At 45.2% G+C, this 17,913-nt stretch overlaps 1 protein-coding gene across 1 annotated transcript in view; it reads left to right on the top strand.

Annotated features, from left to right (window-relative positions):
• LOC122919682 (class I histocompatibility antigen, F10 alpha chain-like) overlaps positions 1-17,913 on the top strand; it is an 82,291-nt gene that overhangs the window by 19,549 nt on the left and 44,829 nt on the right. The gene's annotated exons all lie outside the window — the stretch shown is intronic.

The raw sequence follows: 17,913 nt of genomic DNA, 5'->3' as shown, positions 1-17,913 counted from the left end.
AGAGAATCTGTCTTCATGTCAGCAGAGAATTAGTCTGCATGTCATAGCAGAGAATGAGGCTTCACGTCAGCCACCACTGCAACAGTCCATTGGCATATATTTAGGCCCAGCACCCAGGCAGAGGAGAGAGGTCCCGTAACAGACAATCTGGCTTCATGTCAGCAGAGAATCAGTCTGCATGTCATAGCAGAGAATCAGGCTTCACGTCACCCACCACTGCAACAGTCCATTGTCATAAATTTAGGCCCAGCACTAGTGTTGAGCGGCATGTCCCATATTCGAATTCGCGAAATTTTGTGAATATTCGAAAGAATATTCGTAAAATATTCGCGATTATTCAAATTCGTTATTATTTCGCATATGCGATAATTCGAATTTTCGCATCGCATAATACATATGCTATGCAAAATTCACATGTGCGCTAATGAAATCGCCTTACGAAGATTCGCAACTCAATTCAATCACTAATGTATGAATGCAATGCCCTTTGCCTCTGTAGATATTCGCATGTGCGCTAATAAAATCGCCTTACGAAGATTCGCACCTCAATCACTTTCTAGGGAATGTGAGACTTTTGGGAATCAATCGAGATACAGTGGGGGGTGATGACAGTAGTTGACAGAGTACAGATCAATGTAATCTGTAAGGTGGAAAGTAAAATAAAAAATACGAATATTCGTAAATCGAATTTTACGAAGTTCTACGTATTCGCGAATATGGTGCTATACTATATGAATGCACAGGCCTTTGCCTCTCTGTTCTGGGGACAAGTGTAGATATTTGCATTTGCGTTAATAAAATCGCCTTACGAAGATTCGCAGCTCAATTCAATCACTAATGTATGAATGCAAAGCCCTTTGCCTCTGTTCTGGGACAAGTGTAGATATTCGCATGTGCGCTAATAAAATCGCCTTACGAAGATTCGCAACTCAATTCACTAATGTATGAATGCAAAGCCCTTTGCCTCTGTTCTGGGACGTGCCGATATTCGCATGTGCGCTAATAAAATCGCCTTACGAAGATTCGCGCCTCAATCACTTTCTAGGCAATGTGAGTAAGATCTGAGCTGTTGGACCTTTGGGAAACAATCAATTATATGTGTACTGTAATTTTGTGGGGGGGGGGGAAAAAAACAAAAAACGAATATTCGTTTTTACGAATATATAGCACTATATTCGAAATATTCGCGAAATCGCGAAGTTGCGATATTCGCGAAAAAAATTTGCTTTTCGAATATTCGCGCTCAACACTACCCAGCACCCAGGCAGAGGAGAGAGGTCCCGTAACAGACAATCTGGCTTCATGTCAGCAGAGAATCAGTCTGCATGTCATAGCAGAGAATGAGGCTTCACGTCAGCCACCACTGCAACAGTCCATTGGCATATATTTAGGCCCAGCACCCAGGCAGAGGAGGGAGGTCCCGTAACAGAGAATCTGTCTTCATGTCAGCAGAGAATTAGTCTGCATGTCATAGCAGAGAATGAGGCTTCACGTCAGCCACCACTGCAACAGTCCATTGGCATATATTTAGGCCCAGCACACACACAGGCAGAGGAGAGAGGTCCCGTAACAGAGGATCTGGCTTCATGTCAGCAGAGAATCAGTCTGCATGTCATAGCAGAGAATCAGGCTTCACGTCAGCCACCACTGCAACAGTCCATTGTCATAAATTTAGGCCCAGCACCCAGGCAGAGGAGAGAGGTCCCGTAACAGAGAATCTGGCTTCATGTCAGCAGAGAATCAGTCTTCATATCATAGCAGAGAATCAGGCTTCACGTCACCCACCACTGTAAGAGTCAATTTTCATAAATTTAGGCCCAGAACCCAGGCAGAGGAGAAAGGTCCCGTAACAGACAATCTGGCTTCATGTCAGCAGAGAATCAGTCTTCATATCATAGCAGAGAATCAGGCTTCACGTCACCCACCACTGTAAGAGTCAATTTTCATAAATTTAGGCCCAGAACCCAGGCAGAGGAGAAAGGTCCCGTAACAGACAATCTGGCTTCATGTCAGCAGAGAATCAGTCTGCATGTCATAGCAGAGAATGAGGCTTCACGTCACCCACCACTGCAACAGTCCATTGGCATATATTTAGGCCTAGCACACAGGCAGAGCAGAGAGGTCCCGTAACAGACAATCTGGCTTCATGACAGCAGAGAATCAGTCTGCATGTCATAGCAGAGAATGAGGCTTCACGTCACCCACCACTGCAACAGTCCATTGGCATATATTTAGGCCTAGCACACAGGCAGAGCAGAGAGGTCCCGTAACAGACGATCTGGCTTCATGTCAGCAGAGAATCAGTCTGCATGTCATAGCAGAGAATGAGGCTTCACGTCAGCCACCACTGCAACAGTCCATTGTCATAAATTTAGGCCCAGCACCCAGGCAGAGGAGAGAGGTCCCGTAACAGAGAATCTGGCTTCATGTCAGCAGAGAATCAGTCTTCATATCATAGCAGAGAATCAGGCTTCACGTCACCCACCACTGTAAGAGTCAATTTTCATAAATTTAGGCCCAGAACCCAGGCAGAGGAGAAAGGTCCCGTAACAGAGAATCTGTCTTCATGTCAGCAGAGAATCAGTCTGCATGTCATAGCAGAGAATGAGGCTTCACGTCACCCACCACTGCAACAGTCCATTGGCATATATTTAGGCCTAGCACACAGGCAGAGCAGAGAGGTCCCGTAACAGACAATCTGGCTTCATGACAGCAGAGAATCAGTCTGCATGTCATAGCAGAGAATGAGGCTTCACGTCAGCCACCACTGCAACAGTCCATTGTCATAAATTTAGGCCCAGCACCCAGGCAGAGGAGAGAGGTCCCGTAACAGACAATCTGGCTTCATGTCAGCAGAGAATTAGTCTGCATGTCATAGCAGAGAATCAGGCTTCACGTCAGCCACCACTGCAACAGTCCATTGGCATATATTTAGGCCTAGCACACAGGCAGAGGAGAGGTTCATTCAACTTTGGGTAGCATCGCAATATAATGGTAAAATGAAAATAAAAATAGGATTGAATGAGGAAGTGCCCTGGAGTCCAATAATATATGGTTATGGGGAGGTAGTTAATGTCTAATCTGGACAAGGGACGGACAGGTCCTGTGGGATCCATGCCTGGTTCATTTTTATGAACGTCAGCTTGTCCACATTGGCTGTAGACAGGCGGCTGCGTTTGTCTGTAATGACGCCCCCTGCCGTGCTGAATACACGTTCAGACAAAACGCTGGCTGCCGGGCAGGCCAGCACCTCCAAGGCATAAAAGGCTAGCTCTGGCCACGTGGACAATTTAGAGACCCAGAAGTTGAATGGGGCCGAACCATCAGTCAGTACGTGGAGGGGTGTGCACACGTACTGTTCCACCATGTTAGTGAAATGTTGCCTCCTGCTAACACGTTGCGTATCAGGTGGTGGTGCAGTTAGCTGTGGCGTGTTGACAAAAGTTTTCCACATCTCTGCCATGCTAACCCTGCCCTCAGAGGAGCTGGCCGTGACACAGCTGCCTTGGCGACCTCTTGCTCCTCCTCTGCCTTGGCCTTGGGCTTCCACTTGTTCCCCTGTGACATTTGGGAATGCTCTCAGTAGCGCGTCTACCAACGTGCGCTTGTACTCGCGCATCTTCCTATCACGCTCCAGTGCAGGAAGTAAGGTGGGCACATTGTCTTTGTAGCGTGGATCCAGCAGGGTGGCAACCCAGTAGTCCGCACAGGTTAAAATGTGGGCAACTCTGCTGTCGTTGCGCAGGCACTGCAGCATGTAGTCGCTCATGTGTGCCAGGCTGCCCAGGGGTAAGGACAAGCTGTCCTCTGTGGGAGGCGTATCGTCATCGTCCTGCCTTTCCCCCCAGCCACGCACCAGTGATGGACCCGAGCTGCGTTGGGTGCCACCCCGCTGTGACCATGCTTCATCCTCATCCTCCTCCACCTCCTCCTCATCCTCGTCCTCCTCGTCCTCCAGTAGTGGGCCCTGGCTGGCCACATTTGTACCTGGCCTCTGCTGTTGCAAAAAACCTCCCTCTGAGTCACTTCGAAGAGACTGGCCTGAAAGTGCTAAAAATGACCCCTCTTCCTCATCCTCCTCCTCCTCCTCCTGGGCCACCTCCTGTTCCATCATCGCCCTAAGTGTTTTCTCAAGGAGACATAGAAGTGGTATTGTAACGCTGATAACGGTGTCATCGCCACTGGCCATGTTGGTGGAGTACTCGAAACAGCGCAACAGGGCACACAGGTCTCGCATGGAGGCCCAGTCATTGGTGGTGAAGTGGTGCTGTTCTGTAGTGCGACTGACCCGTGCGTGCTGCAGCTGAAACTCCACTATGGCCTGCTGGTGCTCGCACAGTCTGTCCAGCATGTGCAAGGTGGAGTTCCACCTGGTGGGCACGTCGCATATGAGGCGGTGAGCGGGAAGGCCGAAGTTACGCTGTAGCGCAGACAGGCGAGCAGCGGCAGGATGTGAACGCCGGAAGCGCGAACAGACGGCCCGCACTTTATGCAGCAGCTCTGACATGTCGGGGTAGTTGTGAATGAACTTCTGCACCACCAAATTCAGCACATGCGCCAAGCAAGGGATGTGCGTCAAATTGGCTAGTCCCAGAGCTGCAACGAGATTTCGCCCATTATCACACACCACCAGGCCGGGCTTGAGGCTCACCGGCAGCAACCACTCGTCGGTCTGTTGTTCAATACCCCGCCACAACTCCTGTGCGGTGTGGGGCCTGTCCCCCAAACATATGAGTTTCAGAATGGCCTGCTGACGTTTACCCCGGGCTGTGCTGAAGTTGGTGGTGAAGGTGTGTGGCTGACTGGATGAGCAGGTGGAAGAAGAGGAGGAGGAAGCCGAGAAGGAGGAGGTGGCAACAGGAGGCAAAGAATGTTGCCCTGCGATCCTTGGCGGCGGCAGGACGTGTGCCAAACAGCTCTCCGCCTGGGGCCCAGCTGCCACTACATTTACCCAGTGTGCAGTTAGGGAGATATAGCGTCCCTGGCCGTGCTTACTGGTCCACGTATCTGTGGTTAGGTGGACCTTGCTACAGATGGCGTTGCGCAGTGCACACTTGATTTTATCGGATACTTGGTTGTGCAGGGAAGGCACGGCTCTCTTGGAGAAGTAGTGCCGGCTGGGAACAACATACTGTGGGACAGCAAGCGACATGAGCTGTTTGAAGCTGTCTGTGTCCACCAGCCTAAATGACAGCATTTCATAGGCCAGTAGTTTAGAAATGCTGGCATTCAGGGCCAGGGATCGAGGGTGGCTAGGTGGGAATTTACGCTTTCTATCAAATGTTTGTGAGATGGAGAGCTGAACGCTGGCGTGTGACATGGTTGAGACGCTTGGTGACGGAGGTGGTGGTGGTGGTGTTGGTGGTACATCCCCTGTTTGCTGGGCGGCAGGTGCCAACGTTCCTCCAGAGGCGGAGGAAGAGGCCGAGGCGGCAGCAGCAGAATAGGCCGAGGCGGCAGCAGCAGAAGAGGTAGCAGGGGGAGCCTGAGTGACTTCCTTGGTTTTAAGGTGTTTACTCCACTGCAGTTCATGCTTTGCATGCAGGTGCCTGGTCATGCAGGTTGTGCTCAGGTTCAGAACGTTAATGCCTCGCTTCAGGCTCTGATGGCACAGCGTGCAAACCACTCGGGTCTTGTCGTCAGCACATTGTTTGAAGAAGTGCCATGCCAGGGAACTCCTTGAAGCTGCCTTTGGGGTGCTCGGTCCCAGATGGCGGCGGTCAGTAGCAGGCGGAGTCTCTTGGCGGCGGGTGTTCTGCTTTTGCCCACTGCTCCCTCTTTTGCTACGCTGTTGGCTCGGTCTCACCACTGCCTCTTCCTCCGAACTGTGAAAGTCAGTGGCACGACCTTCATTCCATGTGGGGTCTAGGACCTCATCGTCCCCTGCATCGTCTTCCACCCAGTCTTGATCCCTGACCTCCTGTTCAGTCTGCACACTGCAGAAAGACGCAGCAGTTGGCACCTGTGTTTCGTCATCATCAGAGACATACTGAGGTGGTATTCCCATGTCCTCATCATCAGGAAACATAAGTGGTTGTGCGTCAGTGCATTCTATGTCTTTCACCGCTGGGGAAGGGCTAGGTGGATGCCCTTGGGAAACCCTGCCAGCGGAGTCTTCAAACAGCATAAGAGACTGCTGCATAACTTGAGGCTGAGACAGTTTCCCTGGTATGCATGGGGGTGATGTGACAGACTGATGGGGTTGGTTTTCAGGCGCCATCTGTGCGCTTTCTGCAGAAGACTGGGTGGGAGATAATGTGAACGTGCTGGATCCACTGTCGGCCACCCAATTGACTAATGCCTGTACCTGCTCAGGCCTTACCATCCTTAGAACGGCATTGGGCCCCACCATATATCGCTGTAAATTCTGGCGGCTACTGGGACCTGAGGTAGTTGGTACACTAGGACGTGTGGATGTGGCAGAACGGCCACGTCCTCTCCCAGCACCAGAGGGTCCACTAACACCACCACGACCATGTCCACGTCCGCGTCCCTTACTAGATGTTTTTCTCATTGTTATGGTTCACCACAACAACAAATATATTATTTGGCCCAATGTATTGTATTCAAATTCAGCGGGATATAAATTTGAGGCCTAGTATTTAGGCGCTGGGTGACCGGTATGGATTTAGTGACAGAATTAGACTTGGAAATGCACAGAAGCGTGTGTGTGAAGTTATTCTGAATGACCCAATGTGCACCTTGAATATTATATACCCTTTTTGGGATAGATTTCAAATAGCTCTGATATAGCAGGAACCACTAAATTATGAAATTGCTAAATTGGGAATTGTACTTCAACCCAGAACAAAAAATGTGCTTTGACGGGCACTAAATAACTTTCCCAGCTACAACAGGACAGCGGTAACGAGAGATTTAGAGGGATTTAAATTTGAGGCCTAGTATTTAGGCGCTGGGTGACAGGTATGGGTTTAGTGACAGAATTAGACTTGGAAATGCACAGAAGCGTGTGTGTGAAGTTATTCTGAATGACCCTATGTGCACCTTCAATATTATATACCCTTTTAGGGATAGATTTCAAATAGCTCTGATATAGCAGAAACCACTAAATTATGAAATTGCTAAATTGGGAATTGTACTTCAACCCAGAACAAAAAATGTGCTTTGACGGACACTAAATATCTTGCCCAGCAACAACAGTACAGCGGTGGGTAACGAGAGATTTAGAGGGATTTAAATTTGAGGCCTAGTATTTAGGCGCTGGGTCACCGGTATGGATTTAGTGACAGAATTAGACTTGGAAATGCACAGAAGCGTGTGTGTGAAGTTATTCTGAATGACCCTATGTGCACCTTCAATATTATATACCCTTTTAGGGATAGATTTCAAATAGCTCTGATATAGCAGAAACCACTAAATTATGAAATTGCTAAATTGGGAATTGTACTTCAACCCAGAACAAAAAATGTGCTTTGACGGACACTAAATATCTTGCCCAGCAACAACAGTACAGCGGTGGGTAACGAGAGATTTAGAGGGATTTAAATTTGAGGCCTAGTATTTAGGCGCTGGGTCACCGGTATGGATTTAGTGACAGAATTAGACTTGGAAATGCACAGAAGCGTGTGTGTGAAGTTATTCTGAATGACCCTATGTGCACCTTCAATATTATATACCCTTTTAGGGATAGATTTCAAATAGCTCTGATATAGCAGAAACCACTAAATTATGAAATTGCTAAATTGGGAATTGTACTTCAACCCAGAACAAAAAATGTGCTTTGACGGACACTAAATATCTTGCCCAGCAACAACAGTACAGCGGTGGGTAACGAGAGATTTAGAGGGATTTAAATTTGAGGCCTAGTATTTAGGCGCTGGGTCACCGGTATGGATTTAGTGACAGAATTAGACTTGGAAATGCACAGAAGCGTGTGTGTGAAGTTATTCTGAATGACCCTATGTGCACCTTCAATATTATATACCCTTTTAGGGATAGATTTCAAATAGCTCTGATATAGCAGAAACCACTAAATTATGAAATTGCTAAATTGGGAATTGTACTTCAACCCAGAACAAAAAATGTGCTTTGACGGACACTAAATATCTTGCCCAGCAACAACAGTACAGCGGTGGGTAACGAGAGATTTAGAGGGATTTAAATTTGAGGCCTAGTATTTAGGCGCTGGGTCACCGGTATGGATTTAGTGACAGAATTAGACTTGGAAATGCACAGAAGCGTGTGTGTGAAGTTATTCTGAATGACCCTATGTGCACCTTCAATATTATATACCCTTTTAGGGATAGATTTCAAATAGCTCTGATATAGCAGAAACCACTAAATTATGAAATTGCTAAATTGGGAATTGTACTTCAACCCAGAACAAAAAATGTGCTTTGACGGACACTAAATATCTTGCCCAGCAACAACAGTACAGCGGTGGGTAACGAGAGATTTAGAGGGATTTAAATTTGAGGCCTAGTATTTAGGCGCTGGGTCACCGGTATGGATTTAGTGACAGAATTAGACTTGGAAATGCACAGAAGCGTGTGTGTGAAGTTATTCTGAATGACCCTATGTGCACCTTCAATATTATATACCCTTTTAGGGATAGATTTCAAATAGCTCTGATATAGCAGAAACCACTAAATTATGAAATTGCTAAATTGGGAATTGTACTTCAACCCAGAACAAAAAATGTGCTTTGACGGACACTAAATATCTTGCCCAGCAACAACAGTACAGCGGTGGGTAACGAGAGATTTAGAGGGATTTAAATTTGAGGCCTAGTATTTAGGCGCTGGGTCACCGGTATGGATTTAGTGACAGAATTAGACTTGGAAATGCACAGAAGCGTGTGTGTGAAGTTATTCTGAATGACCCTATGTGCACCTTCAATATTATATACCCTTTTAGGGATAGATTTCAAATAGCTCTGATATAGCAGAAACCACTAAATTATGAAATTGCTAAATTGGGAATTGTACTTCAACCCAGAACAAAAAATGTGCTTTGACGGACACTAAATATCTTGCCCAGCAACAACAGTACAGCGGTGGGTAACGAGAGATTTAGAGGGATTTAAATTTGAGGCCTAGTATTTAGGCGCTGGGTCACCGGTATGGATTTAGTGACAGAATTAGACTTGGAAATGCACAGAAGCGTGTGTGTGAAGTTATTCTGAATGACCCTATGTGCACCTTCAATATTATATACCCTTTTAGGGATAGATTTCAAATAGCTCTGATATAGCAGAAACCACTAAATTATGAAATTGCTAAATTGGGAATTGTACTTCAACCCAGAACAAAAAATGTGCTTTGACGGACACTAAATATCTTGCCCAGCAACAACAGTACAGCGGTGGGTAACGAGAGATTTAGAGGGATTTAAATTTGAGGCCTAGTATTTAGGCGCTGGGTCACCGGTATGGATTTAGTGACAGAATTAGACTTGGAAATGCACAGAAGCGTGTGTGTGAAGTTATTCTGAATGACCCTATGTGCACCTTCAATATTATATACCCTTTTAGGGATAGATTTCAAATAGCTCTGATATAGCAGAAACCACTAAATTATGAAATTGCTAAATTGGGAATTGTACTTCAACCCAGAACAAAAAATGTGCTTTGACGGACACTAAATATCTTGCCCAGCAACAACAGTACAGCGGTGGGTAACGAGAGATTTAGAGGGATTTAAATTTGAGGCCTAGTATTTAGGCGCTGGGTCACCGGTATGGATTTAGTGACAGAATTAGACTTGGAAATGCACAGAAGCGTGTGTGTGAAGTTATTCTGAATGACCCAATGTGCACCTTCAATATTATATACCCTTTTAGGGATAGATTTCAAATAGCTCTGATATAGCAGAAACCACTAAATTATGAAATTGCTAAATTGGGAATTGTACTTCAACCCAGAACAAAAAATGTGCTTTGACGGACACTAAATATCTTGCCCAGCAACAACAGTACAGCGGTAACGAGAGATTTAGAGGGATTTAAATTTGAGGCCTAGTATTTAGGCGCTGGGTGACAGGTATGGGTTTAGTGACAGAATTAGACTTGGAAATACACAGTAGCGGGTGTGTGTGAAGTTATTCTGAATGACCCAATGTGCACCTTCAATATTATATACCCTTTTTGGGATAGATTTCAAATAGCTCTGATATAGCAGGAACCACTAAATTATGAAATTGCTAAATTGGGAATTGTATTTCAACCCAGAACAAGAAATGTGCTTGAACGGACACTAAATAACTCGCCCAGCTACAGCACTAGGGACAGATTTAGCTGGATATAAATTTGAGGCCTAGTATTTAGGCGCTGGGTGACCGGTATGGATTTAGTGACAGAATTAGACTGGGATATGGCCAAAAAATAAACAGACTATTGCTGGTTAAATGCACTTGGTGTGACAGCTTCACCCTGATGTAGGCTTTAGCCAAAAAACAACCACACCATTGAGGGTTAAATGCACTTGGTGACAGGCGCAGCTTGCCCCTGATTTTGTATATGGCCAAAAAATGAACAGACTATTGCTGGTTAAATGCACTTGGTGTGACAGCTTCACCCTGATGTAGGCTTTAGCCAAAAAACAACCACACCATTGAGGGTTAAATGCACTTGGTGACAGGCGCAGCTTGCCCCTGATTTTGTATATGGCCAAAAAATGAACAGACTATTGCTGGTTAAATGCACTTGGTGTGACAGCTTCACCCTGATGTAGGCTTTAGCCAAAAAACAACCACACCATTGAGGGTTAAATGCACTTGGTGACAGGCGCAGCTTGCCCCTGATTTTGTATATGGCCAAAAAATGAACAGACTATTGCTGGTTAAATGCACTTGGTGTGACAGCTTCACCCTGATGTAGGCTTTAGCCAAAAAACAACCACACCATTGAGGGTTAAATGCACTTGGTCGCAGCTTGTGCTGGCGCACCACAAGACACAAAATGGCCGCCGATCACCCCAGAAAAATGAGACTGACAAACGGTCTGTGCAGCCTAAAAACAGTGAGCAATTGAGGATCAGCAGTTTAATGATCCACAGCTGCAGATCGATCAGTTAATCAAGTCCTTTGGAGGAGTTAATCTGCCTAATCTCGCCCTACTGTCGCAGCCGCAACCTCTCCCTACGCTAATCAGAGCAGAGTGACGGGCGGCGCTATGTGACTCCAGCTTAAATAGAGGCTGGGTCACATGGTGCTCTGGCCAATCACAGCCATGCCAATAGTAGGCATGGCTGTGATGGCCTCTTGGGGCAAGTAGTATGACGCTTGTTGATTGGCTGCTTTGCAGCCTTTCAAAAAGCGCCAAGAAAGCGTCACAAAAGCGCCAAGAAAGCGACGAACACCGAACCCGAACCCGGACTTTTACGAAAATGTCCGGGTTCGGGTCCGTGTCACGGACACCCCAAAATTCGGTACGAACCCGAACTATACAGTTCGAGTTCGCTCATCCCTAGTAGCAAGCAATCAAAAAGTCACACGCACCCCAAAATAGTGCCAATGAAACCGTCATCTCATCCCGCAAAAATCATACCCTACCCAAGGTAATCGCCCAAAAACTGAAAAAATTATGGCTCTCAGACTATGGAAACACTAAAACATGATTTTTTTTGTTTCAAAAAAGAAATCATTGTCTAAAACTTACATAAATAAAAAAAAAGTATACATATTAGGTATCGCCGCATCCGTGACAACCTGGTCTATAAAAATATCACATGATCTAACCTGTCAGAGGAGTGTTGTAAATAATAAAAAATAGAAACGGTGCCAAAACAGCTATTTCTTGTTACCTTGCCTCACAAAAAGTGTAATATAGAGCAACCAAAAATCATATGTACCCTAAACTAGTACCAACAAAACTGCCACCCTATCCCGTAGTTTCTAAAATGGGGTCACTTTTTTGGAGTTTCTACTCTAGGGGGCTTCAAATGGGACATGGTGTAAAAAAAAACAATCCAGCAAAATCTGCCTTCCAAAAACCGTATGGCCTTCCTTTCCTTCTGCGCCCTGCCGTGTGCCCGTACAGCGGTTTACGACCACATATGGGGTGTTTCTGTAAACTACAGAATCAGGGCCATAAATATTGAGTTTTGTTTGACAGTTAACCCTTGCTTTGTTACTGGGAAAAATGAATTAAAATTGAAAATTTGCCAAAAAAGTGAAATTTTGAAATTGTATCTCTATTTTCCATTAATTCTTGTGGAACACCTAAAGGGTTAACAACGTTTGTAAAAATCTGTTTTGAATACCTTGAGGGGTGTAGTTTTTTAGATGGGGTCACTTTTATGGAGTTTATACTCTAGGGGTGCATCAAGGGGGCTTCAAATGGGACATGGTGTCAAAAAAACCTGTCCAGCAAAACCTGCCTTCCAAAAACCGTATGGCATTCCTTTCCTTCTGCGCCCTGCCGTGTGCCCGTACAGCGGTTTACGACCACATATGGGGTGTTTCTGTAAACTACAGAATCAGGGCCATAAATATTGAGTTTGGTTTGGCTGTTAACCCTTGCTTTGTAACTGGAAATAAATTATTTAAATGGAAAATCTGCCAAAAAAGTGAAATTTTGAAATTGTATCTCTATTTTCCATTTATTCTTGTGGAACACCTAAAGGGTTAACGACGTTTGTAAAATCAGTTTTAAATACCTTGAGGGGTGTAGTTTCTAGAATGGGGTCATTTTTGGGTGGTTTCTATTATGTAAGCCTCGCAAAGTGATTTCAGACCTGAACTGGTCCCTAAAAATTGGGTTTCTGAAAATTTCTGAAAAATTGCAAGATTTCCTTCTAAACTTCTAAGCCTTGTAAAATCCCCAAAAAATAAAATATCATTCCCAAAATAATCTAAACATGAAGTAGACATATGGGGAATGTAAAGTCATAACTATTTTTGGAGGTATTACTATCTCAGAATGGCCTGGCTAAGTCAAAGCGTTTTAAAGTTATCAGCACTTAAAGTGACACTGGTCAGATTTGCAAAAAATGGCCAAGTCCTTAAGGTGAAATAGGGCTGAGTCCTTGAGGGGTTAAACAATAAAAGCATTTTTGAAAAAAGAAATATCATGTTTTTGTGTCAGTTTTCTGAAAGCCATTATTTTTTTGTTTTCTTGTGCTATTGTCTCATGTAAGGGCAAATTTTTTGCGGGATTGACGGTTAGATTGGTACTATTTTGGTGGGCGTACGCCTTTTTGATCGCTTGCTGTTGTGCTTTTTGTGATGTAAGGTGACAAAAAAATTGTTTATTTAGCACAGTTTTTATTTTTAATTTTTTACGGTGTTCATCTGAGGGGTTAGGTCATGTGATATGTTTATAGAGCCGGTCGATACGGACTCGGCGATACCTAATATGTATACTTTTTTTTTCCCACCTATTTTGTACCAATTTTTTTTTTTACTTTATTTGGGGAAAATGACGTTTTTTTTTATTTTTACTTGAAACTTTAAATTTTTGGGGGGGAAAACTTTATTTTTTCAACTTTATTTTTTCACTTTATTTTTTCAACTTTTTTTTTCACTTTATTTTTTGTCCCACTTTGGGACTTGAACTTTTGGGGATCTAATCCTTTACAATGCATTCCAATACTTCTGTATTGGAATGCATTGGCTGTATGAGTAATACTGTGTGTATTACTCATACAGCTTCCGGCCTGTGAGATCTTTATTTGGGGAAAATTACGTTTTTGTTTATTTTTACTTGAAACTTTAAATTTTTTGGGGGGAAAACTTTATTTTTTCAACTTTTTTTTTCACTTTATTTTTTGTCCCACTTTGGGACTTGAACTTTTGGGGATCTAATCCTTTACAATGCATTCCAATACTTCTGTATTGGAATGCATTGGCTGTATGAGTAATACTGTGTGTATTACTCATACAGCTTCTGGCCTGTGAGATCTAGGGGGCTGGATCTCACAGGCTCGTCACCGGAAGGCAGCGCGATGCCTTCCTTAGACATCGCGCTGCCTTCCATGCCATCGGGTCCCCCCTACAGCCGCATGGGGACCCGATGGCACCGCCGCCGCAACCGCAGGTAACAGCTGCAAAACGCAGGTCTGAATTGACCTGCGGTTTGCGGCGATCGCCGATACGGGGGGGTCACATGACACCCCCGGCGTTGTGACAGGATGCCCGCTGAATGATTTCAGCGGGCATCCTGTTCCTATTAACCCCCGCCACGCCGCAATGTCTGTTTAAAGTTAGGACGTACAGGTACGCCCTGGGTCCTTAAGGACTCTGGAAACAGAGCGTACCTGTATGCCCTAAGTCCTTAAGGGGTTAAAAAAAATTGTACTCCCTCTCAGTACTATTGCCCTCATTGTTTAACCTTCACAGTAGTTTTGTACAGATGTGTGCTCCCTCACAGTAGTTATGTCCACATTGTGCCCTTTCACAGTAGTTATGCCCTCTTTGTGCCCCCTTCATAGTAATAATCCCCATTGTGCCCCTTTATAGTAATAATGCCCACTGTGCCTTTCATATAATAATGCCCATTGTGCCCCCTTCATAGTAATAATGCCCACTGTGCCCCCTTCACATTAAGAATGCCCACTGTGCCCCTGTTTTGGATCTGGTCAAACTGCCAGTTCGGTTGATGTACTGCTCCAAATTAGTTAATGTACGTGCACTTAGAGATCAAACTGAGACACACAGCTGGGGGGTCAAAACAGGATCTCTGCCTTATTTTAGGTTACAGAAGATTATATAGAACAGGAAATATAGAACAGGAAGAAGTGGGGGAGGCAGGGTGGCGTGTATCTTGCTGTATGCTGTAAGCTCTGTATTTTCTGTCACATCTGTGTGCAAGAGGAAGTCCCCCCTTCCCCCTTAAGCTGGGGGAAGCTGCTTGCTTGAGATGAATAGAAACTGTCTTGAGGAACATAGCTCTCAACAAGCAAGTATCCATTTTGTCTCAATATTCCATAACAGTCCCCCCTTAGAGACTTGATTGTAGACTTTCCCCTGCCTAGCGAATCCCCTGGGCATACAATTCGTATCCTTTTCACCCGCAGTGGCGACAACCTACCCCATCTAGGTAGGCTCCTAGTTGCTCGGACTTGTGATAATGCCCTGGGATTCATCTCACCCTATCTCTGGACGGAGTCATAATTCGGTGGGGATAACTTCTTGAATTCCTGTTCTTCTTCATCACCATATGTAACATCCTGGAGTATGTCACTAAACTCTTTCTCCCCACTACAACATGTCAGGTGCATATGTATTGTCATCTTGTGTAGTCTAACATTGCATTTGCCATTATCTGTATTTTCTATGCCTGTTTCATATTATTGCTGTAATTTTCCATGTACACCAGCAGGTGGCAGCAGTATGTAACAGGGTCTTAGCCAGTTTAGTATTGCTAGACTGGAATAGTCCATTCCAATCTAGCTCCCCCCTCTTTGAGGAGGTGTGGAATGTTCCCACATCCTGCATCATAGGGAGGGAAGAAACAAGTTAGATCCAGTGTGAACCAGCCCTCCTGCTGGGGAAGGCTGTGTTAGTAGGCGCTCCCAGAAACAGGGATCCCAACCTAGGATCTAAGCCTCGGCTGAGGCCCAAGATCACCCTTCCCAGCCTGAGTAATCTACCTCAGCTGGTGGACAAAGAAAGCAGCCATCTACAGCACTGTAGATCTCCAGGAAGACAACACCATACCCTCGAGCAGTCCTGTAAGTACAGATCCAAAGAGAAGTTAAGTACCTCATCAGCTAGTCAGGCCCAAACCAAGCAGACCAAAGACAGAGCAGAAGATAGATACCTGCCAGATTCTACTAGGCGTATGTATAAGAACCAGAATAGATATAAATTCCTGCCACATATTGCCACTACTTGCTGGGATCCTAGACTATTGCTGTACCTGTATGGATCAAAGCTGCAAGCCACTAAGTAAACACAAGTTGGACCCTATTATTTGTGTGGATTTCAATTATTCCTCAAGTACTCATGCTAACCACACTCAAATTTATTGCATGTGAGCCAGGATACAGGAGTCCAGCCGTACCAAGGTGGGAGACACCGTTGACATACAAAGAGACACTATCCCCCCTCTGGCATTCCTTACCTAGTATGTGAGCTATAACATCTTAAAGGGCCCTGCTACAGTACCTGCGCAAGCTGCAATTGGCGTCACAAACTCAAAACCATTAATATTGCGCCTGTGTGCATCTGTCCCAATCCGGCTTACTGCACATACATGAGCATGATGGGTTGATCGACAGTAGAAGAGACAATCTTATCAAACATTTTCCTACAACAGGGGATGATGCAACAAGTAATGACTGAAACTAAAAGCAAAACTAACAGTCACAATAACTATCTGCATAAGTGCTGACATCCAATTTTTGAACCATGAGAAATAGTCCTCCCAGTGATCTGTGATACCAGAATTATGCTTTAATTCTTCGGACAGATCAGTTAATTTGTTAATGGCCATGGTCACCTTACCTTTGGGACCAGTGTTATCAGGTATGAAGGTGCAACAGGTCTCCTATCATTTTGCAGACACCTCCAGTCTCCGCCAATATCATATCTAAGGCCATTCTATTCTGGAAGGCAACTGCAGAGGTAGCTTCTAGCTGCTCAGCTATCCCTTTGAGCGCATCTCTGGTATAACTAACAAACCTCTGTTGGTTGTAATATATATAGTTAATCCAGTCAACATTCTTGTTCACCGTTACTATGGGTATCAAGGATTCAAAACCTGCTACCACCTTGTCCCTGGCTTTGAACTCATTGGGGACCCTTATGGCATCAATATACACATGTGGGTCAAAACTACCTTGGGGTGATGTTTCTCTTTTGCTTCTTTTTTGGGACCCTGGTTGGGGAGGGGTCTCAGACGGGGAGCCTTCTTCAATTATGTGAAGGGGCATTATGGGCCTTTGCTAATGCGCATTCACCTGACCAGTTACCTTCTAGCCTGGTCCCTATCTTCATGTCTACACATAACCAGTATACATCCCCCAAGGACCGTATTTGGTTCTGCACTTCAGTAGACAGATTACTGTATGAGGAACAGTACCCCTCGGTGAAGTTACCAAGGAATTTCTGAGTGCCAGCGTTGCTATAACATGTGTAATTACCTGGATAGATTGTCATACCTTCACTTGGCTTTAGGGTTTTAGTTATCAGGGGATATCTGTACTGCTAATCTTCATAGGTTGAGTCATTAGTACTAGAGTTGGTATACAGGCTGAGGAAACAGGCCTCCACCTCCTTGGGCAGGTGTCACACGCTGCCCTTTGAGAGGCCTGAGAAGATCTCAGACTTGCTACACGTGAGTCTATCTGACAGATTGTTCTGTTTCTCTTTGTTGTGGTTTTGGGCAGGATCCCACCTCACCACAGGTTCTGCTCATTAGCTACTTAGTGGTGCTATTTATACCTGCCTCTCACTATAGCCCTTGCGGTTTATATTTGCTTCTGGAGTTCTCAGCTGGTGTTTGGTGGATCTCCTCCCTGTCCGTCTTAAGCTAAGTCCTATTCCTTCCCTTTGGTTGTGTGTTCTGGCTAGGCTTCAGGAAGACGCTGGTTCCTGCACCTTGTGCTAGAAACCGGTTGTCTTATCTCCTGCTCCCTAGCTGAGGATTTGTTTCAGTTTCAGCTAGCCTTAGGTTCCAGTGCATGAGCACTTCCACCCTTAGGATTTGCTCATGTTGTCAGCAGTCAGGGAAAGGCTCGGATTGTCAGGTGGTGACCTTTCCCTGTTCCCTAACTTTGGGGCCTAGCTTGGTGTTTTGTTGCTTTTGCTGTATTTGGTTTGCTTCCCTTCCCTCACCTACCGTGACAGCAGGTTTAAAGGGACCGTGCCTAGTTGGGATTGTGCTCCTCTATATAGAACAATTGGACTTATGAGTGTCAGCATTATATTTCATCCACTCTAACCACAGGTTCACGTCTGAGAAACCAGTTTCAGCAGCCATTGTGTCTTCGAATGTGGGGTTTTCAATGGC

Source organism: Bufo gargarizans, chromosome 9, assembly GCF_014858855.1.
Source record: "Bufo gargarizans isolate SCDJY-AF-19 chromosome 9, ASM1485885v1, whole genome shotgun sequence".
Classification (NCBI taxonomy): Eukaryota; Metazoa; Chordata; class Amphibia; order Anura; family Bufonidae; genus Bufo; species Bufo gargarizans.
The sequence above is the reverse complement of the archived record's forward strand: the minus strand, read 5'-3'. Positions and strand labels throughout refer to the sequence as shown.